General features: G+C 34.5%; 1 protein-coding gene across 1 annotated transcript in view; it reads left to right on the forward strand.

The window, feature by feature from the left end:
- LOC126757148 (protein scabrous) overlaps positions 1-25,568 on the forward strand; it is a 91,110-nt gene that overhangs the window by 57,734 nt on the left and 7,808 nt on the right. The window lies entirely within an intron of this gene.

The raw sequence follows: 25,568 nt of genomic DNA on the forward strand, positions 1-25,568 counted from the left end.
AATTTATCAGGGCGTTGTTGAAACGATGAGACTACTCAGACTGATCACCGAATGGTGAAAAAAAAACAAGAGAAAACGTTAGCATCGGCTGTATGGTAGCTATGATACCTTTCACAGGTGCATTTTTATAGCATAAAAGGATATAAAGACTTCGTTATACCGATTGTGATCTGTCTGCTTAAATAGCAAATACATATATGCTATAGTGGTTCAATCTAAATAATACGTTCGAAGATTGTATTAAAAAGGAATATTCTGTCAATAAATCCATTCATTGATGCGATGCCGGTGAAGTGGCGCCGTCTTGTTGAAACCAAATGTCGCCAAGATCACGAGCTTCAATTTCAGGTATCAAATAGTCGGTTACCATGGCGCGGCAACGGTCAACATTGACGGCACGTTCTCACCGGCATCATTTTTGAAGAAATATGGACCGATGATTCCACCATCCACAAACCACACCAAACCGTTGTTGTTTTGGAAGAAATGGCAACTCTTGAATCTCTTCAGGTTGCTCTTCGTCACAAATGCGGCAATGATTGATTTGATTATTTACATACCCATTGAGCCAGAAATGTACTTCATCGCTGAACAAAATTTGGTTCGAAAAAATCGGATCTTCGTGGAGCATCCGTTAGTTTAGTTTGTATGACAGCTTTCTGCTACAATTGTCCGATATCTGCGGTGCCGACAAAGAAGCAGATTTTTGTTGAAAAAATAACACTTGTAAAATTTCACGTCGATATCTCAAAACCTGTAAGTCTAGTACGCTTACATATAAACAAATGGATATCGAACCTAATATAATCTACTTAAAGCATAATAGAAAAGAAAAACTGAATTTTCTTCCTAACCTTTAAAGGTTCCTTTGATTTAAAATGTTGAACCAGTCATGCCACTTTTGAAAAACAATTGAATGCTTTCTCTCGCTTCCCATTCAGTCCCTCAATTACTTAAAAACTAGTATCCGACATTCGAGATGTCGACATTTGAGATACTGACATTTCGAGAGGAGTTATCAAAGTGTTCGTCTAATTGGGGCAATCCTAATAGTTTAGTAACATATCGAGGAATAATTAACTAATCTATACTTCGAACAGCGTTTTTATTTAAAAGGGTTCTAATAGAGTACAAATATTTGTGAGTCTAATATACCCATATAATATTGTAAGAACTCACTAATGGCCAAAAAATTGTTTCCTTCTGTATATGGATAAAATCTGTAGTGATCACTTGATAACTAGGAATACTGTAGCGAAACCAATTTTGAAAAATTTTTAAGGTTAAATCTAAAAAGTCTGCCCATGTACCTCAAAATACGCATAATATATTGTTCAACGAAAGTGAATACTGGAAACATTTCTTACAGGGTATGCTGCCGTAAGTCACATTATTATTTCACTTTTCTTTGATCCGTATTGATTAACGTTGCTCCTTTGGGAAGTTGCGTTTCCAATTACACTCCACCTCTTTAAATACGCTTTTGTGTCTGTTAATTTTCTCAATCATCAAAATCATTTAAGTGTTTTGGCCTATGGGGAATTTTAATCATACACGCAAGTGTCTTCACTTATTCAAACATTCAAAGTCATGACTACACTTTAGATTGTACACAAAATTTTTATTGATTACAGAAAAATCGACAAAGGCAAGAGTGCAAAAGAGGGGTCTCCATAGCTCAATATTTATTCGACTGTGCGTATGTTGGGAGTTGAAGTGAAGGCTGCGATTGCCATGATTGCGTTGAGGACGCATGAACCGTTGGCTGCTTATTAGTCAATAAGATTGATTGAGTGATAGACATTGTCACCGATGCGCTTGTCAATTAAAAGGCTTTTATTGCACACTTAAGAGCTTTGCGGTGGGAATAACTGCATGGGCATATGGTTGTATATGTATATGCATATAAAAGTATATATAAACATATACATTTTTATCTTTACTTATATACCTATAATTTCGTGTAGCTAGCCTTGAAAAGAATAAATTACAATTACATCTGTTTCAGAGTTTTTTCAGTTTCTTCTCATTTTCCTGCGTTGCCAAAGTAATATTCACAGGTATATATATACTAGGGTGTCCAATATTTCTTAAGTCAAAGGCCCACTTAGGTTCCATTTTTGCCTTAAGATATGGATACAACGCGAACAAGCTCTTTTATCAAATGAAACCGTGCTTTTCTGCTTTCATTCTCACATATATAACATGGGATTTTTGATATTTTGCATTATGAAAATACATTTTTTTCAATGACTTTTTTCAAAAATCTCTTCATTTAATCCTAGTAGTTATAAACAGTTAATCTTACACGACAAAAGACCAGAGCGTTCATTCATTTATACAAACTGTGTTGCTCATACGACACGGTGTACTACATATGTATGCGGTTGCAGTACGCTTTCGTAGTACGGGAAATTTTTTTATTGTAAGACAAAGCCTGAACTTCAAGGGCGTTAAAAAGAACATGAAAAATAGCGAACACCCTAATATACATATAGTATTAAGGTGATCACCTAATTAAATTTAGTGGGAAAAGTTTCAACGCCGATTGCCTAAACTCAAAAAATGCTTGCCTACATTTCTCTTACACCCTTAGTACGCATATATATACACATATATATTTGTAAATATATATATTTTACACAACATTATACTTTTTAGCTATCTTCGCTTCCACTTTCGCTCTCCCACTTTCACCCTTCAACCGCCGCAGCGGTTTGATTGCAATTTGAGCGCACTTACACTTAACAGTCTGAAGCACTTGAAAATTTTCACTTTGACCAAGTTCACAGAAACCAGTCATTGAACACCGCTCACTGGAACTCAGCCATCACGTTCGCTCATTCTCACTAATTCGCATTGAGTGCACTACAACTTAAACATACATATATAACTGCCGCTATACAGCGATACATATAGGTGGATGTATGTATGTAAGGATGTGAGTGGGTAAGTGCTTAAGCGGTCTAGCGCACTTAAGTAAGTAGCTGCAATTAAAAATTCAACAAGCGGTTTGTAGGCGTGGTTCAAAGTTTGTGGTGAAACTGAGGCAAGGTTGTCGCAATCAATGGCGACATAAAATGCTAACAACAACAACATAAAATATTGTTTAAAACGTGTTATTGTATTTCTAGTGCGTAGAAAGAGAGATCCCGCAACTAGAGTATGAATATGCTTAGCGTAGGCACATAGTGCTGCTGAAAATAAAAAGGTTTCAGAATGTGTGAAAAGTAGTCAGTTAATAAATGTCCTTGATATATTTGGTAGCCGAAAAAGTCTTTTATATTTTGTCAATGGATGTCGTTGCAGTCGTACATCTCCAGTGCTACCAATCACATTGTGTCATACCATGAGATTTTAAGCTTCATTTATAGTTATTTTTCTTGCACTCCGCTATTTTCTCGACGAGATATTGGGTACTATTTACATCAACTTTGACGAATATCCAACAGTTCGTAGAAGTGTAGAAATGTGGAAATAAGGATATACTGCAGTTTCATTAAAGAAGTGTTGAGATTGTCATTCGGTCCTGCCAGCAGAGCGTGACCACAAAGGAAGTAGAACCGATTTAAGTCGTGGCAATTTTAACAATATTCATACAATAGTTGCCAGCTATAAAACATAAGTATCAATAATCGGTTTTTAAGAAGGCTTACTCCTGAAATTTTTTAAAAAAGTTGCCAACTGCTTGTAATTATTACATATCTTGCTTAGTTTTTTTTTGTTAATTTCAAGAGGACTAATAAAGTAAACGTTTAAAAATATATTTTACAAAGATTTACATACATTTACTTTATGGTTGCCACCTATTCACAATTTTTAATTAAAAAAAATTTACCATAAAATAAAATAAAATGAATATCAAATAAATTTTATGAATGCTTACTCCTGAAATTTTTTTTTAAAGTTGCCACCTAATGAAAAATTTGTAAATTCTAAACATTGACAAGTTACTACATCCTAGATATCTTCGAAAAGATATGTTAAGTTCACCAAAATTAATCAAATAGATGTATTGTCACAATGGAGGTATCCAACTAAAGATCCATTACTAATTTCAGTTTAAAATATTATTTAAAGAAAACGCAAACTGAATAAAAAATTGTAAGTAACCGAAGTATTAAATTAGTATTACAATATGGGTATAAAACTAAAACACTAGAAAAGAGAGAGAAAAACAAAATATTGAAAACATGTTTTTGAAGAGTTGCCACCTGTTAAAAATTTCAGTTTTGTTATAATTGATACGGCAAATTAATTATAACAGTATGGCTATATTCTAAAGATGTGTTAAGTTAACGTAGCTTAAAATAAGTTTTGAGCCAGATTGCCACCTAATTAATTTTAAATAAATTAATGTTTAAATTAATTAAGTAAAAATAATACAACTTGAACAGTAATCTAAGCAGGTGTAAGATGGACTTCTTTCGAAGATATTTTTGAGTAAGGTTGCCACCTTTTCAAAATATTTCATTCTTATCTGTAAATAATAATGAACAATTTACATTACTAGTATTAAAATATGAATAAAATATTCATGGACAAAATAATAATTACTTGATATATACTATTTGATATCGCTATTGCCGAAGTGTTCCGACCTAAGCTAACATATGTACATATTGCCGAATAATTCGTCAGAAAACCAATGAAAAGTGAAACATTCATGTGAAGGCCGCTTTCTTCCTTAAGAAAATTAAACACGCATTATTGTAATGAAAATCATTTTTTTTCTCTTCGGAACCTTGAATACTACACTGATTACACTAAAGTAAGAAAATTTTCCATTCACGATTTCCTAACCACGACTTCCACACCGTCGTGTCTTTTCATTCCATTGGGATTGCACATTTCAGTATGTGATAATGTATACAAAATAATATATATGAACTCGAGCACTTTTTGCGAACATTTTCAAAACAAAACATCCGAGTCTCGTGAGCATTGCACAGCGATAAATCGAAATAAAAAATGTGCACAACAAGAAAAGACAGGAAGCAAAACAATAGCGGATCAAAAATCACTTGAAACGCTAACGATATTTGGCACCGAGATGTAAGAATAAAAAACCAGCCAAGAAAAATGTTGTGCCATGGGAAAATAAAAAAATAAAAGAAGCATAAAGAAAAATAAAGAAAACAATTGAAAATTGAACAACAACAAACACTTTACGCTAGTATTATATTGCTAAAATAAAAGTGCGCCGTTACAATATTGAATACGCTCGAGGATTATAGCGAGTGCTAGGGTGTGGTTGGAGGGACAGCTGCATTAAACAAGAAAAAAAGTTAAATACGGTTGCATCGAAGCTGTAATACCCCACACATATACAAAACTTTCCATATAAGAACTTGATTTTGATCGGTCAGTTTGTATGGCAGCTATATGTTATAGTGGTGCTATATTGTCGGTTTGGACAAATGACCAGTTTCTTGGAGAGATAAGAACGTGTGCAAAGTTTCAGAGCGATATCTCAAAAACTTAGGGAGCAATCGACACAGCTCATACATATTTATATATGTATGGTATGTATTTTATAGGGTCTCCGACGCTTCTTTTTAGGTGTTACAAACATTGTGGCAAACTTCATATACTATGTGCAGGGTATAAAATTGACGGTTGAGTGAAACCCAGAGGAGATGTAAACAGGAGAATATATTTTAAAGTAAAAACTGAAAGCGCCAAATTGACAGTGAGTTTATTTACATATCTGTGTATATGTGTAGCATTCATAGGCAAGTGAAGTAGTAGTAACAACAAGAACTACAACAACAAAATCCACTGAAATATTGGCAACCGAGCAAAGTGTGCCTCGGCACCCCTGCCAAACCGCAACTCTAAGCAAACTAAATCTAAAGCAAACTGCATTTCGAGAAGAGCGCTTGCAGATACACTGCAAGCGAAAAGTATGTGTACACTCGCGACTGGCAAAAAAAAATTCTAAAAATCTTTTTCTTACTTCCTGTAAATTGTCTTACCGCATTCACTACCGTTATATACATTTTATTTTCAGTCAACTCTGGCTGGGCACTACTTGTAGAAGTGCCGTGTCTTTTTTATGTTTTCCCCGGTTTCTTTTGCTTTCTTGTACCATTTCTCGCATGCACCTCTCTGTCTTACCGCCATTGTTCGTGCATTACTTATTTATTTGCGCTTACAATGCAAGCAATTTGCACAGCATGTTCGCCATATTTCCTCTTCGGGGAGTAGGTGCAATGGCAATCAGTTTGGTGGAAGGACATGTTGTGGCAACCTTAAGATCGAACAGCAATGCTGTGTGGTTTCTTGTCGCTTTACATTCACCACTTCACGTTCATCTCACGGCACATGCATGTAGTTATTGTTGTTAGTGCCTTTGTGCATGTGTGGGTATCATTACCGTTGTCGCTTTCGTACAAATAGCTGCGTCTCCATTTACATGAGTCCATGAGTCCGTACAAATTGGCATTTATTGTATATTTACTTTGTCGTGTGTGTGCGCCAATGCGAGTCGTTCATTGATATTTATTGATTGTTATTGCAAATATCCTGTTGTTCCATCTTCGTATAATACAAATATTTTCAATTCAAATGAAAAGACGTGGTTTGGTGAATTATTTGGATGAGTCCAGAGGCTTGTAAGAAGATTGATGAAAGTACTAGACAACTAACAGTAACTTCAAGTATATTATTACATATTATGCTTGAATGATGCTAAATTGATTAGGAGACGACCTGTTGCATCCCGTTACACCTACGCAACGTGAGGCTAAAAAAACTAAATAAAATTTTCGAGACTTTTTCCAATGAATTTAGAAGAAATCGAAACCGAGCAAGTTTTTCTGCTAAGAAACGAGCCTTTTGAAATATTTTAAACATTATTTTGTTAACCAGAAATTTAAATCAAATAGTTAAAGTAAAACACAGAGAACCTGAAAAGGTCTGTCAAGAGTTTTTTTTATACTTTTGTTGAGAAAAGGAAGAGCTATCTCACTATATAAGTTTACAGTTATGTTTTTTCGAATGAGGCTATTTATGACGTTTCTTAAAATTAACAAAAGGTGAGGATATGCTACAAGTGCCAAGCTCTAATGAATTTTGGGAAATTATCGGTAGAAAAAAATCGAAAATTTTGCTACTCAAAAGAAATTTATTGAAATACTCTGTGCCCAAAAAATATGGTTACATTGTATTTATTTTGAAAATTCTTTACTTATTCTCATTCCAAATCAATTTCATCCCCTTCAAAGTAATCCCCTCCCGATGCAATGCACTTATGCCAACGGATTTTCCAATCTTCGAAACACTGGTTGTAGTCACTTTCCGGGATGGCCTTCAGTTCCGTCTTCGCTGCGGCTTGAATCTCCTCTATCGTATAAAAACGGTGTCCCCGGAGCGGTCTTTTGAGCTTGGTGGACAGCCAGAAGTCGCACGGCGCCAGATCAGGTAAATACGGTGGTTGCGGAACGATATGGGTTGAGTTTTGGCGAAGTGATCACGAATTACGAGGGCAGTATGGGATGGTGCATTATCGTGGTGTAAAAACCAAGAATTGTCTTTCTACAATTCCGGCCTTTTTAGGAGGATAGCGTTACGCAAACGACGCATAACGTTCAAATAATATTCCTTGTTGACTGTTTGACCGGTTGGAAGGAATTCATAATGCACAAGACCACGATAATCGAAGAAAACCGTCAACATGACTTTGATTTTTGAGCGACTTTGGCGCGATTTTTTTGGTCTCGGCTCTCTTTTGGCACGATATTTGCTCGATTGATCGGTTGTTTCGGGATCGTAAGCATAGATCCAAGTTTTGTCGTCAGTTATAATGCGTTTCATGACACCCTGGTAGTCGAAAAGTATCGTTTCACATACTTCAACGCGACGCCTTTTTTCCAAAAAATTCAATGTTTTCGGTACCAGTGGAGATTTGACGCGCTTGAGGCCCAAAACATCCTTCAAAATGGTATTGGCTGAGCCTATCGATATGCCAACTTCATCAGCATGGTCTCTAATTATTAATCGACGGTTTTTCAACACCAAATCTTAGATTTGTTGAACGTGAGCTTCATCGGTTGAGGTTGATGGTCGCCCTGGACGCTCTTCGTCTTCGACACGTGCACGGCCGGCTTGGAACTCACTATACCACTTGTAAACATTTTTTTAAACATAATCACCAAAGGCTTTCTGCACCATTCTCAACGTATCCGCAGCAGAAAATTGATTCCGTAAACAAAATTTAATGCAAATCCTTTGCTCAACAAATTTCGACATCGCAAAAAACGAAAAACTCACTTTTAGCAGCTCACAAAACGACACGTATCTCAAACACTAATGAATATTTTGACATGACATTTGACATAAATGTGACTGACAGTACTACCAACCTAAAAAAAATAATTCTCAAAATCTTTCGACGCGCACCCTTATTTTTTGGGCACAGTAGTATATAAAAAGTCTAAAAAAAAAGTGATTTTAGATCAAAGAGAAACCTTATAAGTAGTTCAACAATCTCCCATTTCATTTACTACACGTAATAATTGTATCAGAGACTATTACCAAAGTATAGCTAAAGAAGAATTCACTAACCTTTCTTACTCAACACCAAAAGCACGCAATCTCGTAACCTTTATCGTGTCATTGTCCCGTTTTTCATATTGAAATCTTAAAAGTTATTGTTTATTAAAATTTTCGGAAAAACAAAAAAAAAAATAATTAATTCAAATGTTAAGTCAATTCAATTTTTAATGCATTATTTACAAGCCTGTTTGTTACTAGCACTGAGTGTACTTTTCGTACCAAAAATGTATTTACAAAAAGAACGTACATATAAGTTAATAAATGTTTGTATTCATTTTTATATTTTTAAACTTACTATATATAAAAATGCAGTAACAGTTTCCTTTGTAAGACAAATAGTACATATATAAATATTTCGCTGGTAAAACAATATATTTTCGCCAATACAGAACAGCCAATAAATTCCTTAAAATAAAACTTCCTGAACTCATATGCATTTACATGTTCCAATTTATATATACATATATATATATATATATATGTATACCAATCGCTCAAAAAGAAATGTGCTCTGTGCAAAATATGTTAGAAATAAATACAAAAGGTTTATAAGCATTCTTGTCGCTAACAGGTAGATATTAAATATTTCAACGATAGAAACATTTTTTTTATCGATTTATATCTCAAAAGCTATGAATGTGCTGACAATAAATCAAATAAGTATTGCTATATATAGTATACCTATGTGCATACATGTATATGGCATTTACATTGGAAAGAATGACTGTGACACACAAGAAATTTGTTAAGAACTTTGTTGCAACTTTCAAACAATTTCTTATTTCTGTGCGCGTTCTTTTGACTATTTGCTCCCTCAACCCCCATTCTACTAGTTTACTAACTGTGTTCAAGTCGAGGGTCACTAGACATTTTGATTGAAAATTTGTTTGGTGATATTTAGTAACTGTGTTTATACATATGTATATGTACTAACGGTGGCGTTGAAGAAAAATATACTTATATTTATTATATTTGTGTATATGCGAAGTAAAATATGTTTTTTATGCCAACCATAGCAGAGGTAATACAGCGTGCCTATTGTTGATATATACCTGTTTTTATTCATATACAAATGTAGTGTGATATAAATTTGTTGCATAAACTTGCTTTGAAATATATAAGCTGTATATCAAATTGGCCTTTTCAAATATCTAAATTGGTGTGCAGTTATTTCTACACGACACAATTAATATCTGTATACCTGTGTACATATGTGTATATGGAAAAATGTATTATATGTATATTTGTATTTATGTGAAAACTAAAATGAAAGTTAAATAATTCAATGACCAAATATAAATGAAATTTGTATGGACATTATATTTTTACTAATTTCAATTATGTGGTTTTTTCACATTTCGAGAGAAACTTTTTCTGAAATTAAAAATTACTTGAAATATGGTAAATGCTCTAGTAATAATTTTGTTAAAAAAATAAATACTTTATATTGACGGGAATATTTAGGAATCACTAAATTTTGTGAAAGATTTTGTTTTGTTAAAAAAATGAAAAAACTCAAAAGCTTGAGTATTTAAATATTTGCACATAAATTTTAAAGTTGTTTGGGGAAGGTGTTGGTACAGTTGTTGTAGATCTTTTCATTACCTACAACTTTGTCTTATAATTTTCTTCCAGAGGAGTGATAGTTTCGCCGGAAATCAAAGTAAACCGTTTTTACCCTTAAAAGTTTAATTACGTCCCTCTCTTTCCGCGTCATCATATACATATCACTAATTTGCAACCAAATTTCAATTTTTTTTCTCAGTAAGAAGACTTTCTGTTCTATAGCGACTTTTTCTTCTCCTGAAAACTTGTGAAAAGTGAAGTTACGTTATTTTGCATTTTAGGCGACGCTTTGTATTTGTATGACATTTTCATTTCTATGACATTTTCATTCCTATATTTATTTATACATTATATTATACATTTCATTTCACCGCCCTCAGCGTATCCCAGTATTTGGCCTCAAAAGGCCGAAGGTACTCGCGGACATCCCAGTCGAAGCGTTCCAGAAATGTTACGAAGCATGGAAAACGCGCTGGAATCGCTGTATAGCTGCCCAAGGGGACTACTTTGAAGGGGATGGCAGAGTTGTAGAATAATTAACAAATATATGGTTTTTATGGAATCAGTCTCATTATTTAATTGTCATACCTCGTAAAGACCATTTGTCTTAAAATAATCATATTTCAACCGTTAATACCTTTCAAACGATTAGGTTTACGAAAAAATTGCAAAAAAATATTTCATAGACTCTTCATTCATTTCCCACAAAATCTTGGAAACAAGATATTTTTTTAAATAGCTGGAAGCAAGATTTGAATTTTTCAACTTGATAGTAAAAAAAATAGACTACTTTAAGGATGACCGTCCCGTTACAATTATCGGGACTTGGAGATATTTTAGTATAAATGCCTGAAACTATTTTTCAGTATATCAAGTATAATAAAATATTCGCTTTGTGTTTCCTAATGCATTGTGTATTAGACCTGTCTTCGCAAGTCAAACAAACCATGCCAGGTGCACAAAAATGGGGACAGCAGTTGTGAAACAACCCTGCTCTAACATGCCTTCTGACGGGTAAGAAATAGAGTTATGATTCTTCCTCAGTAGAGAAGTACTTTAAAAACTGTTTTTTCGGGTTAAAAAAAAGTTTGTTTAAGTTTTAATCTTTGAAAGTAAGAGAAAAATATGTATTTTAGTTTGTCATTGGAACCACAAAACAACTTGGTAGCAATGCCTATTCTCTTCTAAGAGTTCAACTCGTTAACTTTGCTGCTGCTGTTAAATGTAACTTTTTTGACAAGAGAGCAGAACCTAGAGAGTAATTGCGAATCGAAGGCAGCTTATATGTCACAATGAAACAAATATTATTATTATGTATTGCTATGCTCTCCTGTGTTGAATTCATCTCGATCTACGTCTTTTTTATATGGAAACTTTTCGACAAGAGAGCGGCGCCCAAAGATAGGGAGCAGGAAATGGAGAATCGAAGATGGCTGTGCTGCTTTTCTTCATTGTTTTATAGCCATCAATAAATTTGAGACACTTATCAAAAAGGTTTCAATAAGCTAGGAAGTATATTTGAACAAATTTTATTTTATGTAGGTAAGGGATAATCCTTTCAAGGACTTAAATTATTTTTTTTCTGATTTAAGTACTTTATATCACACACCCAAAAAATATTCAAAGTAAGATTTGAAATGCAAATCCTTGTATAATGAGCAGTTTTAAATACATATAATTTCTTTATATTTTTCTTCACATACAGATATACACACCTACATAATGTTTTAAGCTTTGTGAACTTTTATTAGTAACCAAGCAACCGATTATCCTCAGAGAAAAAATTATAAATACTCATTCCAAGTAAGACAGATATCCCCAACTTAAGCCAATTAGTAATATACAAAAAAAAGGATTTTTAAGTATGAGTTCCTTGTATTTACTACATTATATCATAAAATAAGCCTTCTGACAAAAGTGAAACGAAAACAAAAACGTTAAAAAACAGTAACTAAGAACTTTGAGAAAAATGTGCTGCCTGTAAAACTATAAGCTCAGAACGGCAATGGAGGCAGGGAAAGTTCTAAATTCTAACAGTTATTATTTATGAATAATTATATAACACTAAAAGAATAAAGGCAAAAAATGCGCAACCCAAAAATAAAAATGAAACCATAAAGAAAGGAAGTAGAACGCATGTTTGTATGTCACTTAACACATAAACCCACTTAAAGCCCATATAAGGCACATAATGTAAACGTCAAGGCCAGCACGAGCACGGCGTGTCAGACGACTAACGCTGAAATCCATGTGCATATGCTTATACATCCTTTTTATACACCTGAGGTCACATGCCTTTTATATGCGAATACAATGAACACACAAACGCTGAATTAATTTTATTGCATAGATACAGGCGCGCTTCGTACGCTTTTGCTCGCACATGCCGAAGAGACAAAGGTAGATGATATTTAACAAGCGCGACGCAAAATGGCGCACAGAATGGCTGTGAGTTGAAGTTTACTAAGTGAGCAGGCTAGCAGGACAGCCAACCGAGTTAACGAGGGTCATAAATATAAGTTTACATGTATATATATGTATGTATTTATAATTGTAGAGGCTTCAAAAGGACTCTGAGTAACATGTCATTCGCATAAAGCGCAACAACAAGACAACAAATGGCGACAAGCATCCACCATTAATGATGGCTGCTGAAGGATGTCGAAATTACAGCGTAGACTTAAATAAAACGTATAAAGTCAGCAGAACAAATATGCGAATTTTTATGGTTGCATGCTTTTGTTGTTGTAAATATGTTCAATTCCACCTTTGTAAAAGGAGCTGACTGTCTCACGTGTCTCTGCGTATGTGTATGTGTGCCCTTACGGCGAGCAATTTTTATTTTAATGAGAAAATCTTTATGTATCCTGTTACACTTTGCTGCAATCGTGGGAGTGGATTATTGCAACTGATTGCAATCAACTGATATTGCAATTTCAGGGCTTTCTGCGTGCATTTATGCACATATACATACAAACGCATTCTTGGAATTGTGTAAAACTGGAGCGAATATAAAGTGGAAAAATGTAGAGCGCTGGAGTGGGAGAATGCAATTTTTGTTGTCAATAAAGTAATAAAATTTAAGGATGACATTTCATGCATCCATAAAAAAACGTAATAAACATGTATATGTATTTATGTGTGCATACCTTGTGGACTGTAATATTTACCTCCATTTGTATTCGGCACTCCTACAGCTCATAAAAGGAAGGGTTGATAGAGTTATGTTTCAGTTTATATAAGATTATGACTGAAGCACAGATAAAGATTGCGAAATAACAATAGGATTTCTCATATATGTAATAAATTATTTAAATTGGTGACCCTATAACATTTATATAGAGATAACCAGCGTGACGAGCTCATTCGCTTAGCCATGTAGGTTTGTTCGACAATCTTTCTTGAGATATCGATTTGAAGTCTGAATTTTCACACGTCTTTTTCTCTCTAAGATGTTGGTGTTTGTCGAAAGTACCGATATCGGATTACTATAGCATATAGCTATAGTGCAAACTGAGCAAAAAAATCATTGGAAAAAATGTTTATTTCACAAAAATATTTTCACAACATTTGGCATGAATTAATATCCAAGATAACTTTTATTTCATTTCATTTCATTTTATTTTATTTTATTTTATTTTATTTTATTTTATTTTATTTTATTTTATTTTATTTTATTTTATTTTATTTTATTTTATTTTATTTTATTTTATTTTATTTTATTTTATTTTATTTTATTTTGTTATTTTATTTTATTTTATTTTATTTTTTTATTTTATTTTATTTTATTTTATTTTATTTATATTTATTTTATTTTTTTTTATTTTATTTTATTTTAATTTATTTTATTTTTTTTTATTTTTATTTTATTTTATTTTATTTGTTCTATGTAACTTATATTAGTCTATTTATTTTCGCAATATTATTTTAACTTTTTTCCCTTTCCAATGCTCGACACACGCAAACACCCGCCGTCCACACCAAATAAGCAACCCGAAAGCAAAAAAAAAAACAACGATAAACAGTCTGGCACTATGCCACGCACGAGTTTGTAGACAGCAGACGCTCTTAAGCGCAGTGATTCACATAACCTATAAAGTTGTTTGCAGACGCTGAAAACTGTCAAATGCAGCAGTAAATGAGTCTGTCGTGCCAACGTGTCACAAAAAAGCACATAAAAACGAAAATATATGGTGTCGATAGCAGACATTTATGTCAATCATACGCCATGGCGTTCAAACTTCCAAAGCGAAATGTTCCCTCTTTTCGCTGAAATTGAACTTTTTTCACACATACTTAAAGCCAGAGGCTAAAATACTGTCAACAAGTTCGGCAGAAAATAAATAAATTAACACATATAAATAAATATATTTGCCTCTTATGTACACATATACATATGTACATACATACAATATTTGTATGTTGGTAAATAAATATGGGCAGAGCTTAAACAAATTGGCACACGTTTGAAAAGCTCTTACTCACTGCCCGTTTTTTTGCTTATATATGTATACCATTATGCACATGCAAATGTTTGTATATATGCATGCACGCATACTAACACACACTTTTATTAGCACCTACAGCCATTTGCACGCACTTGCACCCGAATGCCCTCGCCGTAGGCAGCTATTTTTGCGGCACTTTTAATGAAATTTTCGCTCTGATCCTTAATGTAGGTAGTTAGCCCAGCAGACGCGAAACTTTTCGTCACTATCCTCGCCATTCTTTCTGCAATAAAACGTACGCACAGCTCGTGCTTTCTTAATTGCCACCACTACACTCACAAGTAACACTAAGTCTCCGTTTTTTCACACCGTCGCTGCCACTACTATTCGCACAGTTGCACAGTTTATCACCGGCTGCTGCAGATGACTTTTCTTCGCTGCTTCGGAAATTTACGTCCCCTGCTCGCCACCTTAACGCCGACAGTAGCAAAGTTTCTGCGTCACTGTTGGCTGCTCGGTTGGCCACCATTTCATTTGTGTTCACCGCTACTTAATTAGCTGGATGTGGCTAAATACAAATGCAAGCGTCAACTGTGCATATGTGACTGTGTGTGTAATGATATATTATTCTACAAACTTGGCAAAGCGACTCAGACGCACACACACATTTGCAGCAGTAATGGCATACAGAGCACATGTGTTGCCGAATTTATGCTCGTTTGTCTCAGCGTATGAATGAAATTGACTTTCAATGTTCCGCTACCAGCCGTCTCTGGCTTTGGCTCTGACGCGTGTGTGGCGCCATTTGTCAAATATGTGTGTATGCGTGTTGTTGTGCGTATGCGTATAATTAACTTAAGTAACAGTGTGCCAACTTTGATGGATGTTGAGCTTTGACTTCCGCTCATGGCTACTTAAATGATTTGCGCAATAATATTAATTTATAGGCAACTAATTAATATGCATTTTACTATTTATTTATGCCGCTTGTTTACATCGTTGTTGGTATAACTACAAAGTGAGAACAGCTGAAGAGCTATGCATGTATAAAGAACATTAGGAGAAAGGACAATATTGAAATGGTGATGAAGTTGAAACGTTAAAATAATTTTTGCGTTTTCTCTGTCAAGAAAAATTTAATATATTTACACAGAATTTTATTCATATCGCTAGCTGGAACTGTTTTAAAAAAGGAGCAGTTGCAAGAGTACTTTTAAAGCTCTAAAGCTGTTTCGTAGGCAAAACTATAATTATTTTGAACATGAATGAACCACTTTAAAATTATCCTTAAGAATACAAGTGGTATCTATGATTCAAATATGTTGAGAAAGACAATTTAAGATCAAGTTTCATCTACCGATGACTATAAATACTTGAAGTAGAGACATATTTTAGCTCATTCTCCGTTAAAAAAAGTGATCCTTTAAGATTACTTTATCATTATATCAACACTAGGTTTAGCTTTGTCAAACCACGATTTTCTGCATTCTCTTGGAAAACAAAACAATTTTTTTCAATGGAACAGTACACAATGATTAAACTTCTTGATTTTTATGCACCGTACACATTTAGACTGGGGAAAATAACCTCAAAACTTCGTGAGATCACTGAATTCATACTGCCTATTCTCAAAATGTATTTAAAATCAGTTATATGATAAAATAGTCCTGCTTCTTCCTGGATTCATTGAATTTCTAACTTATTTGAAAACGAACACTCCTCGAGAAGGAGTGCGTAGAGCCATATTCCCCACGTGGCAGCCTGAAAAAATTACACATCAGGAAGAAGAATATAACGGGTTGTCAAAAAAGTCTTGCGGTATTTTTATTGAATTTTTTTTTTTTTTTGAAATTGAAATGAATTTTTGATGACTCATGCCCAGCTCTTGACCGATGCTACGGCTGCTACTATGCCGGTCTCTTTCGACCAATTCAGCGATTTTATCGCAATTTTCGACGACAGGCCTTCCGGAGCGTGGCGCAACTTCGACCACCTCTACACCAGAACGAAAACGTTGAAACCATCGTTGTGCGGTGGAAATGGAAACTGTATCTGTAGTAGTAGTACTGTAAAATATGCCGTATTTTCTCTTTATTTTGCTCCATGTTTGCGACGCTTTAACTCACGAACGATTTAAAAGAAACGACAATCAATCAAACACGTGTTAGCGCGTGAAATGAGCTTTCCAAAAGGTATAGCATGACCCGATGCGACGAATAAAACTAGAACTACGCGCTTTCAGCGCCAACTAGCGAAAATACCGCAAGACTTTTTTGACAACCGATTATTTGTATATATACTTATCAACTTAAAGACTGCTTGCTTATTACCTCATAGTTCGCACTTGCACTGTCATGAATGCTTACTTAAGCTATACGAAATATCTTTAGCTTTTCAATTGCCGATAATCAATAAACTTCTTGATATGTCAACGTAAATACATATATAAAGTGGGGAGCAAAAGAGAGTAGATGTTTGCTTTTTCCACACTTCGGAGAGAGTGAGGAAAAAAGCAGTAAGGCAAATGGTAAAAATGTTGATTTTCTTTATTCAATATATAATTTACTTTAAATTATCAAGAAAAGATCAGCCATTAGGTGCACAAAGGAAAAAAGCGAAAATACACCGTATGTCCTCATTTATGTCCCTTTGACATTTTAATTTTCATATCTGCCAACAAGAATGTTACACTGAATTGTATTATACTATTAACATCCGGTCCATAAACCATTAATTCTTATTACACTTCCCATACGTTGTGGCATACTTTCAATAGGATTTTCCAAAACTTCTTTGGGTATAAAGCGCCACTCCTCAAGCACACTTTGCCATAAATTTTCGAGGCTTGATGGAGCTGATTGATATTTTGCCAATCGTATTTTAATTATTTACCACAAATATTTCATTGGGTTGAGGTCAGGGCTTTGAGCCGGCCACTTCATCAAATGGAAATTTAGCCATTTCTGCACGACTTTTGCAGTGTGCTTCGGGTCTCCATCCTACTGAAACACAATTTCAGCTTCGTTGTAAGCACAGCGATCAATAAAATCGGGAAGATGGTCCTTTAATATATTTAGATATTGCTCTTTGTTGATTATTCCTTCTATTTTGTGCAATTTTGGTTCAATGTTCCACCAGGTGAAACAGCTCCAAGCCATTACATTGCCTCCACAATGTCCAGCAATGTTTTTTTTTTCATCTGACTGAAATCTATTGAGTTTTGTTTCTACTGACCAAGTTACCCGCTTCCAGTTATCTATGGTCCAATTCAGCAAAGTTGAAGAAGTATTTGTATACATATAGTAGTAAATATAAAAATGTAAATTTTTCTCCAAGGGTTTTACAGCAGAAATATCAATTTTTGAAAAAAAAAATTGTGATTCAATATTTATTTATATATATTATGCACATTATTGTGAGCAAGTTACTTGAACTTTAAGCCCGAAGCGCTAAATTTTAATTAACTTTATGTTTTTTGTATTTTTCTTGCCGACTTTGAAGCATATTTTTTCTCAGCAATCAATTTTACAATTATAACTTGAGCATTTACTAGGAAAAGCCACAGTATTTTGCCTGCTTGTGCGCATTCTATTTAAATAAATAAGAAAAGGCATGACCAACGGCAATGCTATTCACTTCCAGCTTACAGTAGTAGCATAGTAGCGGGTCAGAGATTAAATATTTTTCGATAGAACATAAATAACCGCCGGCCAATTTCCAGCAACTGAGCGTGGCCAATTTCAAAGAACTTGCAGAGGAATAGAGGAAAAGCAGAAGAATGGCATTAGACAACATTGAAATGTCTTAATAAGCCAAAAGGAAGCAAAACAGCGCAGCGTAGTGATAAAGAAGCGCAGGGCGAAAGGCAGAGAGATTGCTAATAACAGCGTAGAACATCCTGTTGCCGGCATTTTCTACATTTGTAAAAATAAAATTATTGCATAGAAATGAAAGTATGAAAAGTATAAAGTGAAGCAAACGACCAAAGGCTGCATATAACGAATTACGCCACTGGACATGAGTTGCACAGCAAAGAGCTGCAGCAACTTACCTCACACACACACACACCCCATAACGGTAACTAGCCAGTAAAAACAAAAAACTAGACATTTCGTATTTCTACAAAGAAGCAAAATGAATGGGCTGAAACTTTGCAGCGACAGCCTATCACTTAGTATTTAGCAGCAATGTTGCATGCAACATTAGCTGGCAGGACAAGGTAGCCTTACTATCCTTTCCAATTTTTTTGCTTTTGTTTTTTTTCTTTTTTTGTTGAATGCAATTTTCCAACAATTCCCTTTCGATTGTCCGCTGCAACTTTGCTTGCAAGTAAAAATCATTGCATACAACTTGCCAGCTTTTGCATTGTTTTTGCAACTTCTCGCTGCCAAAGCTTTTGTGATGCTGCCCGTCAGTGCTTGTTCTTTCTGTTTTTTTTCTGTTTCTTACTCTTTGTGTCTGCTGCATTCATTATTAACGCTGTTGTCATGACCAAGTTGACAATTTTATTGCCCTCACGCGCGCCAACTTCAACGCAGCGCCGGCTGGTCGTCGCCTGCTTTTTTTGTTTTCCAAAACTTTTCTTGCTGCTTTTACTTTCTCACAGATTTCAATCCTCTTTGCTTCATACACTGCCGTTGCACTTTTCTCGCGCTTCACTCGCTGCGGCTCACTGCGATCTACTTACTTGCGAGTGTATGCAGTCAGCGGCCACCTTTGTCCTGCGTTTCGCAACTTTTTCGCCGCTCGGCTGTCGCCTTAATAACATAATAAAGTGTTTTAGTGCAAACTTTCTTGAAGATTTTATCTCTGTCTCAGCGCTAATACTTTGTTTACAGCGGCATGAGCAGCACTAGCAGCTTGTGCGGCTTGCTGTCTGTCTGGCCACCTCAGTTTCGCAGCTGGCTACCATGCGCGCCTTAGGCTGCGTACACAGTGGCGTGCAGTGTGTTGGCAATGCAGCGGCAAGCAAACAGTGAAGTGAAAAGTCATCGTATAAGCTCTTCACTCTTCCCTCCAATTTCCATAATGCCTTCATTTCTCGCTTCGCTCTGTCCCCAGCCTCACATGCGCTGGTATCACACGCCTGCCTTCGTGGCAGTTGCAGCGAGTGCCGCTCTTCCTTTTGCTGTTATGTGTGCATACTTTCATTAACATAATTAACGAGTTGATCCAACGACAGTTTCATTACATTTTTTCTTATCAACTTCCATATTATGTCATGTCCTTAATTGTTTTTTGTTTTATGCCAATCTTCTTGTCAATTAAGTCGCGCTTAGTTCTAAATTACAGTAAACAAAGTGCAAGATGTCAGTGCAGTTGAGTCTGATATTTTCAGCAGCAAGTAACTACCTTTTTTAATTACTCGCTTAATAATGTATGTATTTAAAAAATTAATTTGTACATGAGCGGAAAGTTTATTTTTATGCGCATATACTATGTAACCTGATTGATTTTTATTGTTACAACTATCTTGTTAAAACGCTTCTCTGAATCAGCGCGTTTCTTTGACAAGGACTCAATGTACTCGTATGGTAGATATAAACGTACCACTTCGTGTAACTCGCTCAGAATCTAATTTTTAAATAATTCCTTTTTTGTAGCAAATTTCTTATTCTCTGAAAATGTTATCTTTCTCGAACTATTTAATTGTCGGAAATATGTGAAATTCAAACCCGCGGCTTTTGAATGTTAGGTCTAATTGTAACATATCTAAAAAAAATATTTAAATTAATGAAAAACTCCAGTCCCTCATAGAAGGTTTACTAACTTTTTTGCCAGTCAATTTCATCGCATTTGCTCAGCCTTCGCAAGACGAGGTTGCAACATCTCGGCAGTCTAAGTATTTGCAAACCAGGAGACATAACCGAAACTGATGTTAATCCTCTCAGAAAATATGTGATAGGCTCAAGGGTGATTTTAAAGTGAGATCAAGTATATTATACTTTCAGGCCCTGTAATGGACTGGCGTTTTGAACTGTTCAAGTGAGAACCCTTTTAGCATAAAAAGTGATGTTACGATATATACTCTTATATAGATCAAAGCAATGTATTTGTGTTACCGTTAGGACAACAAAACAAATCTTGAATTCAGCCAGCAAAATTCCACCATAGCACAAACAAATGAGTGATTTCGAAACCTAAAACTACATACCGATTTCTTAAGTATGTAGCTACAGCAAACTTATCTTTTGTACCGTTATCAACTGCAGTGTTAAATAGAATCATTGATACATTCCATCCTCACTCTGATAACGAAAGTTGCTGCAACAGAAGTACACTTCGAAGCCATTAATGGCTGAATACTAAAACATATAAACAGAGAAATTGCGAATCGACAAGGCCTAATATTGCTCGGAATGGCTCAAGAGGTGCGTGTTTACGAACTGGACCTAGTAACTAAACTCCAACTGGTATCGCAAAGGGCCAAAACTGGTCTATGCGCGTCTCATTGGTCTACCAGAGTAACCTGACTTAACCTAATGTAAATATTTGCTTATTGAAAACACAGTAAGAGTAATACTTCCATTTATGTACATGTATCTTTCACTTGTTTCACACTCACTACCACTAATACAAATGCAAATCTGCTGATTATCCCCAGCGGTAGTAAAGAGTGACCCATTTAAGGGCGTGCAACAGTTGTTATAACATTAAATAAGTAATAACGCCGCTAACGGGCTGTGCAATATGTTACTTTATAACTGTAAAGGGGATACTTTAACGCAGTTAACTGTATGTGCGCGCTGCTCAGAAAGAAGACAAGCAACGCAAGCAGCAAGGAGAGCATCTCCATCGCCAGACTGGCGCATGAGTATACCGTTATGCGCTGGTTTGTGTGCTAATTAGCCAAGTTTCTAAGCAAACAAACGAGTTTAGCAGCACATATTTACACTAACATATATAAACTAGTATGTATGTGTAGGTGTGCGCTGCCAAAGCATGCTCTGATATAATTTGCCAACATTTTTCCGTTTTTTTTCTCATATTTGATATGCATGCAATAAAACGAAATGAATTCGTAATGTACCGTTAAGTATGCTTATTCTGCTAGAAGTCATGCCAGTGTACAGGCAGACATGCACACATACGTACATACAGTTTCTTAAGTGTTCTACATGCGTTTATGCTTTTTGAAAATGTTGAGTAAGGCTACGAAAGCGAAATGCACTAATGACTGCTAAAATATGCATTAGACATTAGCCGTTTTTACAAACTGTTAACTGTTATTTTGCAGCAATGGTTGATTAAAGCGTTCTTTTGAAAAATGAGTCACATAATTATAGGCGCACTAGCAATGCGAAGGTATTTGTTTTAAAGCTGATAAACTGCAAAAATGTTAGACTTGCCAAAAACATTGAAAAGCAGTATTATTAAGCTACTAGAGGATATCGAACGGGCATGGAAGCTGCAAATATGATTGCAGAAATAGGTAGTTTCCAGCCCGAAATTATGACATACTGGTTAGAGTACGAGTCCTGTGAACTAAGGCTAAGACTAAGTTTAGCTTTCAAGAATTTTCGTTAACCAGTTGCGTTGAGATTATTTAACGGACTTAAGGCGGGAGTTTACCTCTTCTCGAGTTTTTAGATTTCTAGTCAAATGGAGCAAACTTGAGAAAGTTATAAGTATTTTAATACCTGGCTTATGAACTATTTACAACAGCTTTCAAAACTTTAAAGCCTTTTTCCCACAACTCACGTTTTTAAGATCGGTTTTTCTCATAACTTCAGAACTACTTAACAGTTTCCTTTGAAAACATTGCCACCATCGACGTATTTTTCAATAATTCTTCATACAAAATGTAAAATACTAGCTTTAATAACATAAACATTAAACGTCTCGTTAAACAAATTCCCAAAAATTCCAAAAGTAACGTACAGACTAAAGGAAGGTAAGTTTTGATCATCAGCGGCTTAAAACATTTTTGCTAATTCTAATTCGGTACACATTTACAGCTGAAGTAAGAATACAGTGTTTGAGTTTTGCTAAAAATTAAGCATTTTAAATACTCAAGCCGAAAATAACGGCTCTAACTACAAAATATATATTAAATGTTGCCTACATTTAGGCGCATAGCTAAATTACAACACAAGCTTTCTTACAACTTTAAAATTATGCATTTGGTATTTGAAAAGGCATAGAAATTACATCAAAACTCGATTGAAATGTCTACTAAAGCTTACGATTACAATTTCATTACGGCTAAGCACTCTTCTTCTCCACTACCAATTACATGATTTTAACAAAAATATCACACAAAGCTAAAAAGAAATGTTCTGAATAACAAATCAAAATATCGAAACATTGCAAAATGTGTCAAAATCGTTAGCAATTAACAGAGTGATTTTAATAATTCCTGGATTAGTGTGTCAGAAATAAAAAAAAAAATATTTACTTTTATATTAAAGTTCACTTTGTGTATGTTTGCTTTATCCATCTTGTTTATATATGAAAATTCACCTCAAATGCAGATATTAATAATATATGAGCACATACCATATATAGTTAACTTCAATAATACCAACACACAAAATAAATAAAAGAAACCGCCACAAAGCCGATTGTGTTATTTTGCGCTTATTCATAAAGTAATTATATATACATATTATTGAAATACACAGTATACTTATAGTAAACATATACTGTATTCTCTACATTTATTTATGCAACATTTGACTGCAATCAAGTGTTGTTGTTCCACAGTCGCCTTGTGTGCAATTCGCTTATAAATTTCAATTTGCAAACTTGACTCGAGTAAAATCCGCACAGCAAGCAACCACGCCAGACGAAAGTGCCAAGAATTGCTCAAAGCTGCATTGCAGACTTGCGATTGGGCTTTAGTGTGTGTGTGTGTGTGTGTGCATATTGTTTCTGAAAATCCTGTGTGTTTCACAGCAAACGTAATTGTATGCGCAAGAAATTTACTTCTTAGAGCTGTATGTATATTAGGGGGTCCGGTAATCCTCAATTTAATTTTTTTTTGCAAGCGCTGCCAAAAGTGTCTGTTCCCAAAAGCAAGTGCTTCATTTTTAATTTAAGCCCTGCCTATCTCAATTTAGTTTTCCCAAATACTTTATGTGTAGTTTTTTTAATTATTTCCAATAAGTTTTTTATCTCCCATGGAGATCACAATACAACTTTAAGAGAGTGATATTCCAATACAAAATTTTTTACTCTATACAAACGTCTTATTGATTTTTTTCATACAAACATTGCTTTACAAGTTATACGCAGTTTAATTTATACCTCAAATATATTATATGCATATAGTGCACCGTGTCGTATGAGCAACAGAGTTTGCCTTCACCACTTGTTGGAATGCTCAGTTCATTTGATGCGTAATTTTGACGGCGCCTAACTTTTACAGGAACATTTTTATGGAAAAAATTATGAGGCCATTTTTTGTAGAGCGGAGAATTTGGTATTAAAATATGATTTTCAAAGTTGTGGATTTACTTGCTTAAGCAAAATATCAAAAAATCCCATGTCAAATATTTGAGAAAATAATTTTGATTTAGACACGGTTTAAATTGAAAACAAAGACTTGTTTACGTTGTGTTCTTTTTTATAGAGCTAAACCTGCAACTTTAGGGAGCGTTTACAAAAAAACAACCAATTTGGAAAATAACGAATACCGTAATGTATAGGAAAATGTAACTTAAAACGCAAAGCTAGAATTTGTGTGCTGAGCAAACTGGTTACAGATGCATACGAGTATTATTAATCTATGTAACAGTAATACATGTATAAATATATATTTTAACTCTTGTAAACACTTCCAGTTCACAAATTTTGCTGTCGGTGTAAATGCGGCTTTGTATTTGTTGCTTGCAATTGAAAGTAAGATCGTAGACAAAGCTGATTTTTGATATTTAACACATGAAAGAAAACAACTGAAGAGATTTTAAAATTGTTATATATAAGTACCATTTAAATAATACAAAACTCAAAGGTATATTTCTGCTTATTTCACCGTCTTTTAATTTAATCTGGTTAAGGCGTCTGAGTGAAATAACTTTAAGTCAATACAACTTGTGTTTAGCAGTTAGTATTAATACTAAGAAATTGATGCATATTAAAAAACAAGAAGACAAGTAAGCGATATTGTCAAAAGAACTTAGAGGCAAACATTATCAGTTATTGTTCCAACGAACTTAAAATTTTCTGAACTCCTTAAGAAATCTATTTCTACGAAAGCCGCTAGCAATATTCACTTCAAATATGCTTCTATAGAGATCAAATAAAACTTATAACTTGTCTGCCCACATGTTCTTAAAATTTTTCTCAATTTCTCCAATTTCCAGTGGTGTTCCACATTTTGTGCGGTTTTCGGTTAGCGTTACATATCCATAGCCACAGTAAATATATGTATATCTATAGTATATACATATACATATACATATGTATATAGCATTTTCCTTAAGTCCGTTTGCAGGGTAAGGCCAAATGTTTGTAAAAGACTGAAATTTGTGAATGAAAATTCGCCACTAGTCTGTGGGGTACCACAATTTCTCGCAGCCTCCGGTGACCGCGCAGCTGGCAGTGTGCTTGCAACATTCATGCATGTGTCTTCAAAATTCATCTTTCATTCATGGACTCTGGTCGTTGATATACATATGTATACTGTGTTTGGTTGTATTTTACACATACAGTTATATTTTTATATTTCATTTATAGTTTCCACATTTCACCATTGAAACTTTAACAGAATTGCTCAGACTATTTATGAATATTTTATAAAGAAATAAAATTGCTATTTTGGTAAATTGGTAAATACCAAACTCGAATTTCGAAACCACTAGAAAGTGACTCGTTGCATTTCAGCTATAGTTTCAGAGTATATATGATGTGGGAACTCTGTAGTCTAAAATCTAGTGTATTAATGTCTCTGAAATGGATATGAACAGTATACCGAAAGTTAAGTCAAATGAAAGCTCTATTTTTGATGATTATGTAATACTAGCAAGCCAACGTCCGTTGTCTTACCTTACT

Source organism: Bactrocera neohumeralis, chromosome 4 (genome assembly GCF_024586455.1).
Source record: "Bactrocera neohumeralis isolate Rockhampton chromosome 4, APGP_CSIRO_Bneo_wtdbg2-racon-allhic-juicebox.fasta_v2, whole genome shotgun sequence".
Taxonomy (NCBI): Eukaryota; Metazoa; Arthropoda; class Insecta; order Diptera; family Tephritidae; genus Bactrocera; species Bactrocera neohumeralis.